The 16078-nt window shown below is 42.5% G+C and overlaps 1 protein-coding gene across 8 annotated transcripts in view; it reads left to right on the forward strand.

The window, feature by feature from the left end:
• LOC139761095 (protein-tyrosine sulfotransferase 1-like) overlaps positions 1–16078 on the forward strand; it is a 63368-nt gene that overhangs the window by 2455 nt on the left and 44835 nt on the right. The window lies entirely within an intron of this gene.

Consider the following 16078-nt stretch of genomic DNA (forward strand, 5'->3'; position numbering starts at 1 on the left):
TAATTAAAGTCCAATAATTTGTCATTTGATGATTCAAAAAATACAAATACATATTGCTGGTTCAGAATGCTTGTAGAATTTCAAATTGGGCTCAGACTATTAAGTGTTTAGTTCAAATCAACTATTTTGTTCATCTTGTCAGTCATAGTGCATCAAGAGATTCCTTTAATCATCCAGTGACCCTAATACAGTGTTGTGTGTGGCAAAACCCTTGACACAGTTATCTGTATCATCAGAAAGTTTTAGTGTTTTGAAAAATTCTGGCTATATTAGAAAAACTTGCAAGAAAAGAAAACTTATCAGTCTTTGTGTGTGTGCGTGTGAAATAAAAGGCATTAAAGTTACAGAAAAGAAATAGTAAAAGTAAGGCTACGTGTTTAGAAGACGAAAATATCAGATATTCTTGGAAGTAAGAGTAGAAAAGTTATTACTATTCCCAGGATTTTTGATATATTTTAAGACTTTATGTGGGTGAGACACATTATCAGAATACTATTTAGGATATCAGAGTGAAGGTTACTGCTGAGAGACCTGTGTAGCACCAGTATATTATGGACTTTTCATGTACTGATGGCTGGGTATTAAAGTAGAAGTGATTGGTGGAGGTATTGTAGTGATCAATCCTTGTTTGGCTGATCTCTACAGGAATCTATAGGACAGCAACCAGATATGTGTGACAGGTCCCAGGCTTAATGGCAGGTACACATGCTGACAGAACTATGGGGCATTTAGTGTTTTCCTAAACGATTGCAGTTATTTCTGCAAATGTTAAGACTGCTCTTAACAGTAGAGGTGGCCGTTGTCCAAGTGGGGAAGGGGGAGCGAGAGCAGGAAGAGAGAAAAAATGGGAAATACCAGTCGTTGTGCAACTTTGTTGGTTTGGAATAACTTTTGGAATAACTTTAGAAGCAAGCCAACAATATTAGTAAAGCTAAAGGAAGAGAGTCATATTACTTATTGAGTGAAAAAACTGCTTTGTTACATAGATAAAACTAAATACTTTCAACATGTCATAGTTGATCATATTTGCTTCATATTATTACTATACTTTATTATTATTGTTATACTAAAACGCTGTTTCCCGTGTCAGCAAGGTAGTGCCAGGAAACAGACGAAGGGTAGCCCATCCACTCATATACACGTATATATACATAAACGCCCATACACACATATACATATCAACATATACATATACATAGACATATACATATATACACATGAACTTATTCATACTTGCTTGCCTTCATCCATTCCTGTCGCTTTCCGCCACACAGGAAATAGCATCACTGCCCCCAGCTTCAGCAAGGTAGTGCCAGGAAAACAGACAAAAAAGGCCACATTCGTTCACATTCATTCTCTAGCTGTTATGTGTAATGCACCAAAACCACAGCTCCCTATCCACATCCAGGCCCCACAGACCTTTCCTTGGTTTACCCCAGATGTTTTGCATGCCCTTGTTTCAGTCTGTTGACAGTACATTGACCCTGGTATACCACATCATTCCAATTCACTCTATTCTTTGCAGACCCCTCACCTTCCTGTATGTTTAGGACCCAAATGCTCAAAATCTTTTTCGCTCCATCCTTCCACCTCCAATTTGGTCTCATGCTTCTCCTTGTTCCCTTCACCTCTGAAACATATATCCATCTTGTCAATCTTTCCCCACTCATTCTCTCCATGTGTCCAAACCATTTCGATACACCCTCTTCTGCTCTCTCAACCATACTCTTTATATTTCCACACATCTCTCTTACTCTTTCATTACTTACTCGATCAGACCACCTCACACCACATATTGTCCTCAAACATTTCATTTCCAGCATATCCACCCTCCTCTGTACAACCCTATCTATAACCCATCCCTCGCAACCATATTACATTCTTGGAACTGCTATTCCTTCAAACATACCCATTTTTGCTCTCCGAGATAGTTCTTTCCTTCCGCACTTTCTTCATCGCTCCCAGAACCTTCGCCCCCTCCCCCACCCTGTGACTCACTTCTGCTTCCATGGTTTCATCTGCTGCTAAGTCCACTTCCAGATATCTAAAACACTTCACTTCCTCCAGTTTTTCTCCATTCAAACTTACATCCCAGTTAACTTGTCCCTCAACCCTACTGAACCTAAAAACCATGCTCTTATTCACATTTACTCTCAACTTTCTCCTTTCACACACTTTTCCAAACTCAGTCACCAATCTCTGCAGTTTTTTTTACCCAAATCAGCCACCAGAGCTGTATCATCAGTGAACAACAACTGACTCACTTCCCAGATCCTCTCATCCACAACATACTGCATACTCGCCCCCTCTTCAAAACTCTTGCATTTACCTCCCTAACCACCCTATCCATAAACAATTAAACAGCCATGGGGACATCACACACCTCTGCCGCAAACTGACATTCACTGGGAACCAATTACTCTTCTATCTTCCTACTCATACACATGCCTTATATCTTTGGTAAAACTTGCTTCATATCCTATGTATTATTCACTGGCTACAAGTGTTCTAAAATGCCTTGTGATATCAAAGTATTGGCAATATGATTAGGGAAGTAACAGTTGAATACTAGTGCACAGGAGGAAAGTGGAAGTAATAAGTCATAAGATCAAAGAGACAGATTATGATAATTTCAGTTATGTAAAGACTGAATGTTACCAGGATAGCAATATGCACTTATTTTTATTTGGCATGTTTAGACACATGTTCATTTGCGAGGTTAGGTGCACACTTGTGGATGCTCTGTATGTTCATCAAACAGTTGGACATATGCTTCTTTAAGTTTGTATATTGAGCTACCATTACAGTGGACGTGTGGTTCATAATGTGCCCCAGTAATCCCACACTATCTTACTGAAATGCATTTGTCTCTTTGACCATATGAAGCACAAGTGTATCCTGAACTGAATCAGTTCCTCTCATCCGAGTGAACTGTCCACTTCTGAACTGAATCACTTCCTCTCATCTGAGTGAACTGTCCATTCCTGAACTGATTCAGTTCATCTCATCTCCTGAACTGAATCACTTCCTCTCATCTAAGTGAACTGTCCACTCCTGATCTGAATCAGTTCCTCTCATCTGAGTGAACTGTCCACTCATGAACTGAATCAGTTCCTCTCATCTGAGTGAACTGTCCATTCCTGAACTGATTCAGTTCATCTCATCTCCTGAACTGAATCACTTCCTCTCATCTAAGTGAAATGTCCACTCCTGAACTGAATCATTTCCTCTCATCTGAGTGAACTGTCCACTCATGAACTGAATCAGTTCCCTTCATCTGATTGAACTGTCCATTCTTGAATTGAATCGGTTCCTCTCATCTGTGTTACCTGTCTTGTTACAGAAATGTATAGACTAGATGTTTTATGTTTTTGTACATAGATTGATACAGAGTACCTGTTCAAAGTCATCATAGTTATAGGAAAAGCTCTTTTGATCTTTTATTTACATACATGCATACATCTCCATAGCTGGGAAATGAATGTGATGAATGCGGCCTCTTTTTCGTCTGATGGCGCTACTTCGCTGAAGCGGGAAACAGCCAACATGTAGGGGGGGGGGGGGGGGGGGGGGGGGGGGGGGGGGGGGGAGAGCAGTCATTTACAGTGTTTTCTTGTGTGACAACTGACCATTCTTGTACTTTGGTTTCATGTGGAAAAACTTAGGAAAATACATTATTCACCGATTTCAGCATTTGTGCATTATGCCACTGCTAAAGTAATAAATGTGTGTGGATTTCCTTTATTTATGGGGGGGGTCTTGGTTAAATTGGAACGGCAGTGGGTTGAGTGTTAGTGCATGATGGTTTATGTATGTATTCATTATTTGACTTCGTTATGTATTCATAGGTTTCACGTAATGATCTCATCATATCGTACTGTGGGGATATGAGCGACGTAACAAGGCCCCACAACTGGTATGTGTTTTAGGAGAATTGGTTTATTACCTGTGAGTGAAGGCTAACATAAAAGGGTCGAACCAGTGTCCTGAAATATGCATGGTAGTCAGTCGTATCATGTCGTAGCAAATAAATGTTTTATAATGGGGTTCTTTTGAATAATTCGCTCCAGACTTGTTTACATCGGTGTTATGGTAATGTAGTATACAAGTCTCGCGGGAAATGTTAATTTAGTGGTAGTTACAGTTCTTTTGATACTGTACGTAGGTGGGGAATATAATGCGAAAGGCGTGCAAGTGATGGAAATTATGCATATGTATTCATCTGATCTTTTATTATATCTCATGAATACGGTGCTGTATGTATGAGCAAGTACTGTACAGTGAAGGGCTGTGGTCCCATGAAATTTAGGTGTGTTGCCATTTCCCTCTCGGTTTCGCCCAAGTTCGTTCGTTGTACCCTGGTAACTAAGAGGGTTTTAATATGAGCCTCTATTTCAACCCTATTCATGGGCAGAGCGCCGTCTTATTCGTCAGCCAGACCAGACCATGTCGGTTCCCGGAAAATTTCAAGTGGCTAGATTAGGGTTTTGGGTGTCCATGGCCCCCTATGCTATTGTGCCGACATTTTTTATTTTTTTAATGGGAGAGTGTATATCCTCATCTTCATCCCCCGCTTGAGATAACAGTCAAGAATAGCAACACAGCATATCTTAATAACTATTTAGGAGGAAGGAAGGAAGGGCGTGAGGCATGATAAATGAATTATCTCTGTAGTATACGGGCGTCACGTCTTATAATTGAAGTAATTATATGAGAGCGCCACTCCAAGGGAAATAAGTTTGCTGTGTTAAGTCTAGCTAATGAGTTAGACATGCAGTATAAGGTGCGTCATGCCAAGTTTTTTTTTTTTTTATATATACGTTTGTTGTGGAGTATAAGTGACTTAGGCCATATGCAAATAAGCTCGGTTAGGTATCGTAGAACTAAAGGGGGGTTGCCAAGCGAGGAGCAAGGGTTGGTTGTACTGCCAGGCAGCAACTGGTGGATATATTATCGAACGACCGGAGCCACTCATGGTCCATCTTCTTTATGCCCCCCCCCCCCCCCCTCTCTCTCTCTCTCTCTCTCTCTCTCTCTCTCTCTCTGGGGATGTCATGAGCTCACAACGCGCAGGGGAAATAGGGTAGGACTGCCTTCCAATACCTTGCGTCTATGATAGGTAACATTGATTTTCCGAGATTGGGCTGTTCTAAACCTCGACGGGTGGGTGTGTGTGTGTGGACCACTGTAACTGGTGTGGTGCATTGATCACTTAGGTTGTTTGAAGTGGTTTACCATGCCTAGCAATTAGAGAACACTTCATGAATGAATCTTATTTTTTTTCAGTGGTTCGTAATGTATCATGTATGAAATATGTATAGGGTTGTTTAAGGGCGAGTTTGGCTTCCTTAAGTTTCCTTCGTTGGCTAATTTCGATGTTGGTTTCACTAGACGACCTACGGTATGTTTTGTAGTTGTTGTGCATCGACTGATGGAATGGTGTAGTTAAATAGTGATGTGGGAGGTAATGATGCTTTTCCTTCGTGGGATGTAAGTAAAGCCAGGGTTTCTATCCGCTGGGTAGTCTGGCTAATAATATTCCTTCCTCCTCATGAACCTCTGCTGAGGGATTTGTAAACCACTGTACTTGATCAAGGCAGTGTATTAAACCCTTTGTGGAGGTTGGCCATTGCGGTGGAGGGGGGGAAATAACTCCATTATTGAAGCGACTGATGGATCGTATTAGGTATCAGGGGCTGCTTAAGGAAATGGGACTTGCAAGATTTGGTATACATCCCTTGTCAGTGGAGGAACGTAGCGGCGACATGGGAATCATAGAACAGACAGAATAAGGGAATCATAGAACAGACAGAATAAGGGAATTATAGAACAGACAGTATAAGGGAATTATAGAACAGACAATATAAGGGAATCATAGAACAGACAGAATAAGGGAATTATAGAACAGACAATATAAGGGAATCATAGAACAGACAGAATAAGGGAATTATAGAACAGACAATATAAGGGAATCATAGAACAGACAGAATAAGGGAATTATAGAACAGACAGTATAAGGGAATCATAGAACAGACAGTATAAGGGAATCATAGAACAGACAGTATAAGGGAATTATAGAACAGACAGTATAAGGGAATCATAGAACAGACAGAATAAGGGAATTATAGAACAGACAGTATAAGGGAATCATAGAACAGACAGTATAAGGGAATCATAGAACAGACAGTATAAGGGAATTATAGAACAGACAATATAAGGGAATCATAGAACAGACAGTATAAGGGAATCATAGAACAGACAATATAAGGGAATCATAGAACAGACAGAATAAGGGAATTATAGAACAGACAGTATAAGGGAATCATAGAACAGACAGTATAAGGGAATCATAGAACAGACAGTATAAGGGAATCATAGAACAGACAGTATAAGGGAATTATAGAACAGACAGTATAAGGGAATCATAGAACAGACAGAATAAGGGAATTATAGAACAGACAGTATAAGGGAATCATAGAACAGACAATATAAGGGAAACGTAATAGTTTTTTAAGGATGTGTTTTGGATTCGGGGGTTCAGGGGACTTGATTGCTATTGGAGGCAATTTCAGTTTAAGGGATCTACTCCTCTTTGGAGAACAGAATTTACGGTCTCTGACGCATTTTCAAGTGTTTAGATAATAGGTCTAGAGCTATCTGTGGTGGCACTTAATATTTGATGGCAATGTGTGTGGGTTGTGTGACTGGCGTGGAAGAATTCATTCGAAAAGCCAACAGATAACAGAAGACGCTATGGTTTGTGATGGTTTTATCAGCTCGGGGTCAGGGTAAAGTAATCTCAATAACCTTATCTATGTAGATGGGGATAGGATGATAAAGAAGGCTCATCCCTTAGCCAATAGTCGTTTTAGGATAGTACGTGATGGAGGAGGATAGAAATAGAACACTAAATTCATAATCTGTACAGATGGAGACCTGTTTGATACGGTGTGGAGGTTGGATCGGTGTGGTGGTTAATGGCAGTTGTGGTCTTGTAGAGGTGTATGGTTGTGGGCCTTCGGGGGGGGTGGGGGTTTAGTAGATGAGTTGGGGATGGTGTTTGAAGTGGCACTTGTGGCAACGAGGGCGGAATGGGGCTTTGAAACTTGCGTATCCACTGTTGTCGGCCGCCCATGCGCCCGTACTTCGTATGCCACCACAGTATTAGTCGCTGGGGTTTGTGTGGTGGCTGACACACCACCCACACCCACACACACACATCCACCATCCTGCTTGGGGGGGGCAAAGTGGTTGGTTAAACATGTCGCGGCGCCAGGTGCTGTGTCTGGCTACTTAGGGATAATCTGGGTGGGGTGATTGGGAATATGAGGCTGACGAGTGAGTTAGGGTGTTGACGGGTTGGCGTGTTCGCTAAGTAGGGTGAATGCTAGGAGGGTATATATTCCCTGGCGAATACTGAAGTCTTAATACGGGTTGTGTTCGCTAAGTAGGATGAATGCTAGGAGGGTATATATTCCCTGGCGAATACTGTAGTCTTAATACGGGTTGTGTTCGCTAAGTAGGATGAATGCTAGGAGGGTATATATTCCCTGGCGAATACTGAAGTCTTAATACGGGTTGTGTTCGCTAAGTAGGATGAATGCTAGGAGGGTATATATTCCCTGGCGAATACTCATCATAATACGGGCTGTCGTGTTCGCTAAGTAGGGTGAATGCTAGGAGGGTATATATTCCCTGGCGAATACTCATCATAATACGGGCTGTTGTGTTCGCTAAGTAGGATGAATGCTAGGAGGGTATATATTCCCTGGCGAGTACTGAAGTCTTAATACGGGCTGTTGTGTTCGCTAAGTAGGATGAATGCTAGGAGGGTATATATTCCCTGGCGAATACTCATCATAATACGGGCTGTTGTGTTCGCTAAGTAGGATGAATGCTAGGAGGGTATATATTCCCTGGCGAATACTCATCATAATACGGGCTGTTGTGTTCGCTAAGTAGGATGAATGCTAGGAGGGTATATATTCCCTGGCGAATACTGAAGTCTTAATACGGGTTGTGTTCGCTAAGTAGGGTGAATGCTAGGAGGGTATATATTCCCTGGCGAATACTCATCATAATACGGGCTGTTGTGTTCGCTAAGTAGGATGAATGCTAGGAGGGTATATATTCCCTGGCGAGTACTGAAGTCTTAATACGGGCTGTTGTGTTCGCTAAGTAGGATGAATGCTAGGTGGGTATATATTCCCTGGCGAATACTGAAGTCTTAATACGGGTTGTGTTCGCTAAGTAGGATGAATGCTAGGAGGGTATATATTCCCTGGCGAATACTGAAGTCTTAATACGGGCTGTTGTGTTCGCTAAGTAGGATGAATGCTAGGAGGGTATATATTCCCTGGCGAATACTGAAGTCTTAATACGGGTTGTGTTCGCTAAGTAGGATGAATGCTAGGAGGGTATATATTCCCTGGCGAATACTCATCATAATACGGGCTGTCGTGTTCGCTAAGTAGGGTGAATGCTAGGAGGGTATATATTCCCTGGCGAATACTCATCATAATACGGGCTGTTGTGTTCGCTAAGTAGGATGAATGCTAGGAGGGTATATATTCCCTGGCGAATACTCAAGTCTTAATACGGGCTGTTGTGTTCGCTAAGTAGGGTGAATGCTAGGAGGGTATATATTCCCTGGCGAATACTCATCATAATACGGGCTGTCGTGTTCGCTAAGTAGGGTGAATGCTAGGAGGGTATATATTCCCTGGCGAATACTCCAAGTCTTAATACGGGCTGTTGTGTTCGCTAAGTAGGGTGAATGCTAGGAGGGTATATATTCCCTGGCGAATACTCATCATAATACGGGCTGTCGTGTTCGCTAAGTAGGATGAATGCTAGGAGGGTATATATTCCCTGGCGAATACTGAAGTCTTAATACGGGCTGTTGTGTTCGCTAAGTAGGATGAATGCTAGGAGGGTATATATTCCCTGGCGAATACTGAAGTCTTAATACGGGCTGTTGTGTTCGCTAAGTAGGATGAATGCTAGGAGGGTATATATTCCCTGGCGAATACTGAAGTCTTAATACGGGTTGTGTTCGCTAAGTAGGATGAATGCTAGGAGGGTATATATTCCCTGGCGAATACTCATCATAATACGGGCTGTCGTGTTCGCTAAGTAGGGTGAATGCTAGGTGGGTATATATTCCCTGGCGAATACTCATCATAATACGGGCTGTTGTGTTCGCTAAGTAGGGTGAATGCTAGGAGGGTATATATTCCCTGGCGAATACTCATCATAATACGGGCTGTTGTGTTCGCTAAGTAGGATGAATGCTAGGAGGGTATATATTCCCTGGCGAATACTCATCATAATACGGGCTGTCGTGTTCGCTAAGTAGGGTGAATGCTAGGTGGGTATATATTCCCTGGCGAATACTCATCATAATACGGGCTGTCGTGTTCGCTAAGTAGGGTGAATGCTAGGAGGGTATATATTCCCTGGCGAATACTCATCATAATACGGGTTGTGTTCGCTAAGTAGGGTGAATGCTAGGAGGGTATATATTCCCTGGCGAATACTGAAGTCTTAATACGGGCTGTTGTGTTCGCTAAGTAGGATGAATGCTAGGAGGGTATATATTCCCTGGCGAATACTGAAGTCTTAATACGGGCTGTCGTGTTCGCTAAGTAGGATGAATGCTAGGAGGGTATATATTCCCTGGCGAATACTCATCATAATACGGGCTGTTGTGTTCGCTAAGTAGGGTGAATGCTAGGAGGGTATATATTCCCTGGCGAATACTGAAGTCTTAATACCACGAAAGGGCATTTCCGACCCTTGGAGGTTTGAGGAAGCGTGGAGGAGGAGGAGCAGCAGCCATGGAAAGACCCATACTAGTGAACTGGCCACTGTGTGTGAGGAAGATGTCTGGGGTGAGGTGAGGGGAAGTGAGGGGAAGGAGGAGGGTGTGTGCCAGTGTTTACGTAAGGGGTGAAGCCAAGCAGGGCATCTTGCCGTAAGATTGAGCGTCGTATTTCGTTATGATGGAATGAGCTGTGTATACGTTCTTCCCCGTCTCTCTCTCTCTCTCTCTCTCTCTCTCTCTCTCTCTCTCTCTCTCTCTCTCTCTCTCTCTCTCTCTTGCCCCCCCCCCCTAAAGTGAGTCTGACTCTTCGATTTGAGTGACAGGTTTTTTTTTGGTTATATCATCCATCCACCCAAGGGAGTGTCTTGTATGCTAATTATGTCTCGAGAGAGAGAGAGAGAGAGAGAGAGAGAGAGAGAGAGAGAGAGAGAGAGAGAGAGAGAGAGAGAGAGGGGGAGAGAGAGAGAGAGAGAGAGAGAGAGAGAGAGAGAGAGAGAGAGAGGTTTCTGGTGTTGTGGTTATACGTTCTTATTCATAATCCCATAGTTTGAAGGGCAGTTCATCATACCCAAGGGTCGTGTACCGTCGTGCTCAAGGGTCGTGTACCGTCGTGCTCAAGGGTCGTGTACCGTCGTGCTCAAGGGTCGTGTACCGTCGTGCTCAAGGGTCGTGTACCGTCGTGCTCAAGGGTCGTGTACCGTCGTGCTCAAGGGTCGTGTACCGTCGTGCTCAAGGGTCGTACCGTCGTGCTCAAGGGTCGTATCGTCGCCCTCAAGGGGTCATACCCTCGCCCTCATGGGGTCGTACCCTCGCCCTCAGGGGGTCGTACCCTTGTCCTCAAGGGTCGTACCCTCGCCCTCAGGGGGTCGTACCGTCGCCCTCAAGGGTCGTACAGTCGCCCTCATGGGGTCGTACCCTCGCCCTCAAGGGTCGTACCGTCGTACCTCAAGGGTCGTACCGTCGTACCTCAAGGGTCGTACCGTCGTACCTCAAGGGTCGTACCGCCGTGCTCAAACTATTATACTAACAGGGAATTAACCAAATTTTATACCATTGGAGATGCCTTTATTTCTCTTGATTTATTTGTGTTGAAAGGAGGAGAGAAAAAAAAACAATTGTTGTGGGGTCGTCCGTAAACATAAGCTGGTCACAGAGTGGCGCAAGTGGTTTGGGTCGTTAGAAGCAAAAGGGTAATGAGGTCAGGTCATATATGGTTACGGGTGGTAAAGGGTAGATTTGTGAGTTACATGGAATATGTCGTGGGAAATGAGTCTACTGTCGTGTGAGGGGAACTGGTGTTTTGTGGTGTGAGGGGAAACTGGTGGTTTGAGGGGGGGAACTGGTGGTTTGAGGGGGAACTGGTGGTTTGTGGTTTAAGGGTAACTGGTGGTCTGTCTTTTGAGGGGGACGTGTTTTGTGGTGTGAGGGGGAGGACTTGTTTACTGTGGTGTGAGGGGAATTTGTTTATTGTGGTGTGAGGGGAACTTGTTTACTATGATGAGGGAGGACTTGTTTACTGTGATGTGAGGGGAACTTGTGTACTGTGGTGTGAGGGGGACTTGTTTACTCTGATGTGAGGGGAACTTGTATACTGTGGTGTGAGGGGAACTTGCTTACTGTGATGTGAGGGGAACTTGTTTACTGTGGTGTGAGGGGAACTTGTTTACTGTGGTGTGAGGGGAACTTGTTTACTGTGGTGCGAGGGAATCTTGTTTACTGTGGTGTGAGAACTTGTTTACTGTGGTGTGAGAACTTGTTTACTGTGGTGTGAGGGGAACTTGCTTACTGTGATGTGAGGGGAACTTGTTTACTGTGGTGTGAGGGGAACTTGTTTACTGTGGTGCGAGGGAATCTTGTTTACTGTGGTGTGAGAACTTGTTTACTGTGGTGAGGGGGACTTGTTTACTGTGATGTGAGGGGGACTTGTTTACTGTGGTGTGAGGGAGGACTTGTTTACTGTGGTGTGAGGGGGGACTTGTTTACTGTGGTGTGAGGGGGACTTGTTTACTGTGATGTGAGGGGAACTTGTTTACTGTGGTGTGAGGGGAACTTGTTTACTGTGGTGTGAGGGGAACTTGTTTACTGTGATGTGAGGGGAACTTGTTTACTGTGGTGTGAGGGGGACTTGTTTACTGTGATGTGAGGGGAACTTGTTTACTGTGGTGTGAGGGGAACTTGTTTACTGTGGTGTGAGGGGGACTTGTTTACTGTGATGAGGGGGAACTTGTTTACTGTGGTGTGAGGGAACTTGTTTACTGTGGTGTGAGGGCGGACTTGTTTACTGTGGTGTGAGGGGAACTAGTGTACTGTGGTGTAAGGGAGTGTTGTTTACTGTGGTGTGAGAGGAACTTGTTTACTGTGGTTTAAGGGCAAGTTGTTTACTGTGGTATGAGGGGAACTTGTTTACTGTGGTGTGAGGGGGGGGAACTCGTGTACTATGGTGTAAGGGAATCTTGTTTACTGTGGTGTGAAGAGGACTGGGGGTGGTGAGGGGTACGAGGGGAACTGTGGCGTGCTTAAGGCACCAAGAGACAAGGCAGGTCGGGGATGGGAGGGGAGAGAGAGGGGTGACAGTGTACCCACTTTAAGCTGATGAGGTTGTCGGGAGGGGGCAGCACAAGGGTCGTGTGTGGGAGCTGGTCGTGTGAGTGGCTGGCCAGAATGGTCGCTGCCTCGTTGGCTCGCTAGCTGGGGTTCTTTGTATTGTATCTTTAATATTTTTCTATGTAGAAGTCTGTTCTTCTGTGCGTGTGTGTATATATATATATATATATATATATATATATATATATATATATATATATATATATATATATATACATATTTTTTTTTTATTATTATACTTTGTCGCTGTCTCCCGCGTTTGCGAGGTAGCGCAAGGAAACAGACGAAAGAAATGCCCCCCCCCCATACACATGTATATACATACGTCCACACACGCAAATATACATACCTACACAACTTTCCATGGTTTACCCGAGACGCTTCACATGCCCCGATTCAATCCACTGACCACGTCAACCCCGGTATACCACATCGCTCCAATTCACTCTATTCCTTGCCCTCCTTTCACCCTCCTGCATGTTCAGGCCCCGATCACACAAAATCTTTTTCACTCCATCTTTCCACCTCCAATTTGGTCTCCCTCTTCTCCTCGTTCCCTCCACCTCCGACACATATATCCTCTTGGTCAATCTTTCCTCACTCATTCTCTCCATGTGCCCAAACCACTTCAAAACACCCTCTTCTGCTCTCTCAACCACGCTCTTTTTATTTCCACACATCTCTCTTACCCTTACGTTACTCACTCGATCAAACCACCTCACACCACACATTGTCCTCAAACATCTCATTTCCAGCACATCCATCCTCCTGCGCACAACTCTATCCATAGCCCACGCCTCGCAACCATACAACATTGTTGGAACCACTATTCCTTCAAACATACCCATTTTTGCTTTCCGAGATAATGTTCTCGACTTCCACACATTCTTCAAGGCCCCCAGAATTTTCGCCCCCTCCCCCACCCTATGATCCACTTCCGCTTCCATGGTTCCATCCGCTGCCAGATCCACTCCCAGATATCTAAAACACTTCACTTCCTCCAGTTTTTCTCCATTCAAACTCACCTCCCAATTGACTTGACCCTCAACCCTACTGTACCTAATAACCTTGCTCTTATTCACATTTACTCTTAACTTTCTTCTTCCACACACTTTACCAAACTCAGTCACCAGCTTCTGCAGTTTCTCACATGAATCAGCCACCAGCGCTGTATCATCAGCGAACAACAACTGACTCACTTCCCAAGCTCTCTCATCCCCAACAGACTTCATACTTGCCCCTCTTTCCAAAACTCTTGCATTTACCTCCCTAACAACCCCATCCATAAACAAATTTAACAACCATGGAGACATCACACACCCCTGCCGCAAACCGACATTCACTGAGAACCAATCACTTTCCTCTCTTCCTACACGTACACATGCCTTACATCCTCGATAAAAACTTTTCACTGCTTCTAACAACTTGCCTCCCACACCATATATTCTTAATACCTTCCACAGAGCATCTCTATCAACTCTATGATATGCCTTCTCCAGATCCATAAATGCTACATACAAATCCATTTGCTTTTCTAAGTATTTCTCACATACATTCTTCAAAGCAAACACCTGATCCACACATCCTCTACCACTTCTGAAACCACACTGCTCTTCCCCAATCTGATGCTCTGTACATGCCTTCACCCTCTCAATCAATACCCTCCCATATAATTTACCAGGAATATATATATATATATATATGTATTCCTATGAGTCCACGGGGAAAATGAAACACGAAAAGTTCCCAAGTGCACTTTCGTGTCATAATCACATCCTCAGGGGGAGACACAAAGAAATATAACAGTCAGTTGATATACATCGAAGAGACGAAGCTATATATAGATAGATAGACATATATAGATGCCTATAGATAGATAGGTAGATAGTAAGAATGACCCACACTATGGGCGTGTAGGAGGATGTGTGTGTGTGTGTGTGTGTGTGTGTGTGTGTGGGCTAGAACGGGTTCCTCTCCGTCAGGTAAGCCTAGCTATGCTAGACCCGACTCACATAACGGTTCTCAGCCACCAACCAACACACCTTCCTTCCTTACATATATATTTATACCCCCCTTCCTTCTCTGGACACCAGCGCCATCTGTAGTTTTCTCTAGAAACATTAGAAGGAAATGATTGAATTGGTTAGAAGGTAAATGATTGAATTGGTTAGAAGGTAAATGATTGAATTGGTTAGAAGGTAAATGATTGAATTGGTTAGAAGGAAATAATTGAATTGGTTAGAAGGAAAATGATTGAATAGGTTAGAAGGAAATAATTGAATTGGTTAGATGGAAATAATTGAATTGGTTAGAAGGAAAATGATTGAATTGGTTAGAAGGAAATAATTGAATTGGTTAGAAGGAAAATGATTGAATTGGTTAGAAGGTAAATGATTGAATTGGTTAGAAGGAAAATGATTGAATTGGTTAGAAGGAAATGATTGAATTGGTTAGAAGGAAATAATTGAATTGGTTAGATGGAAATAATTGAATTGGTTAGAAGAAAAATGATTGAATTGGTTAGAAGGAAATGATTGAATTGGTAGAAGGAAAATGATTGAATTGGTTAGAAGGAAATGATTGAATTAGTTAAAAGGAAAATGGTTGAATTGGTTAGAAGGAAATGATTGAATTGGTTAGAAGGAAATGATTGAATTGGTTAGAAGGAAAATGATTGAATTGGTTAGAAGGAAAATGATTGAATTGGTTAGAAGGTAAATGATTGAATTGGTAGAAGGAAATGATTGAATTGGTTAGAAGGAAATGATTGAATTGGTTAGAAGGAAATGATTGAATTGGTTAGAAGGGAAATGATTGAATTGGTTAGAAGGAAATGATTGAATTGGTTAGAAGGAAATGATTGAATTGGTTAGAAGGAAAATGATTGAATTGGTTAGAAGGAAATGATTGAATTGGTTAGAAGGAAATGATTGAATTGGTTAGAAGGGAAATGATTGAATTGGTTAGAAGGAAATGATTGAATTGGTTAGAAGGAAATGATTGAATTGGTTAGAAGGAAATGATTGAATTGGTTAGAAGGAAATGATTGAATTGGTTAGAAGGAAATGATTGAATTGGTTAGAAGGAAATGATTGAATTGGTTAGAAGGAAATGATTGAATTGGTTAGAAGGAAATGATTGAATTGGTTAGAAGGAAATGATTGAATTGGTTAGAAGGAAATGATTGAATTGGTTAGAAGGAAATGATTGAATTGGTTAGAAGGTAAATGATTGAATTGGTTAGAAGGAAATGATTGAATTGGTTAGAAGGAAATGATTGAATTGGTTAGAAGGAAATGATTGAATTGGTTAGAAGGAAATGATTGAATTGGTTAGAAGGAAAATGATTGAATTGGTTAGAAGGAAATGATTGAATTGGTTAGAAGGAAATGATTGAATTGGTAGAAGGAAAATGATTGAATTGGTTAGAAGGAAATGATTGAATTGGTTAGAAGGAAAATGATTGAATTGGTAGAAGGGAAATGATTGAATTGGTTAGAAGGGAAATGATTGAATTGGTTAGAAGGTAAATGATTGAATTGGTTAGAAGGAAATGATTGAATTGGTAGAAGGGAAATGATTGAATTGGTAGAAGGGAAATGATTGAATTGGTTAGAAGGTAAATGATTGAATTGGTTAGAAGGAAAT

Source organism: Panulirus ornatus, chromosome 39, assembly GCF_036320965.1.
Source record: "Panulirus ornatus isolate Po-2019 chromosome 39, ASM3632096v1, whole genome shotgun sequence".
NCBI classification, from domain to species: domain Eukaryota; kingdom Metazoa; phylum Arthropoda; class Malacostraca; order Decapoda; family Palinuridae; genus Panulirus; species Panulirus ornatus.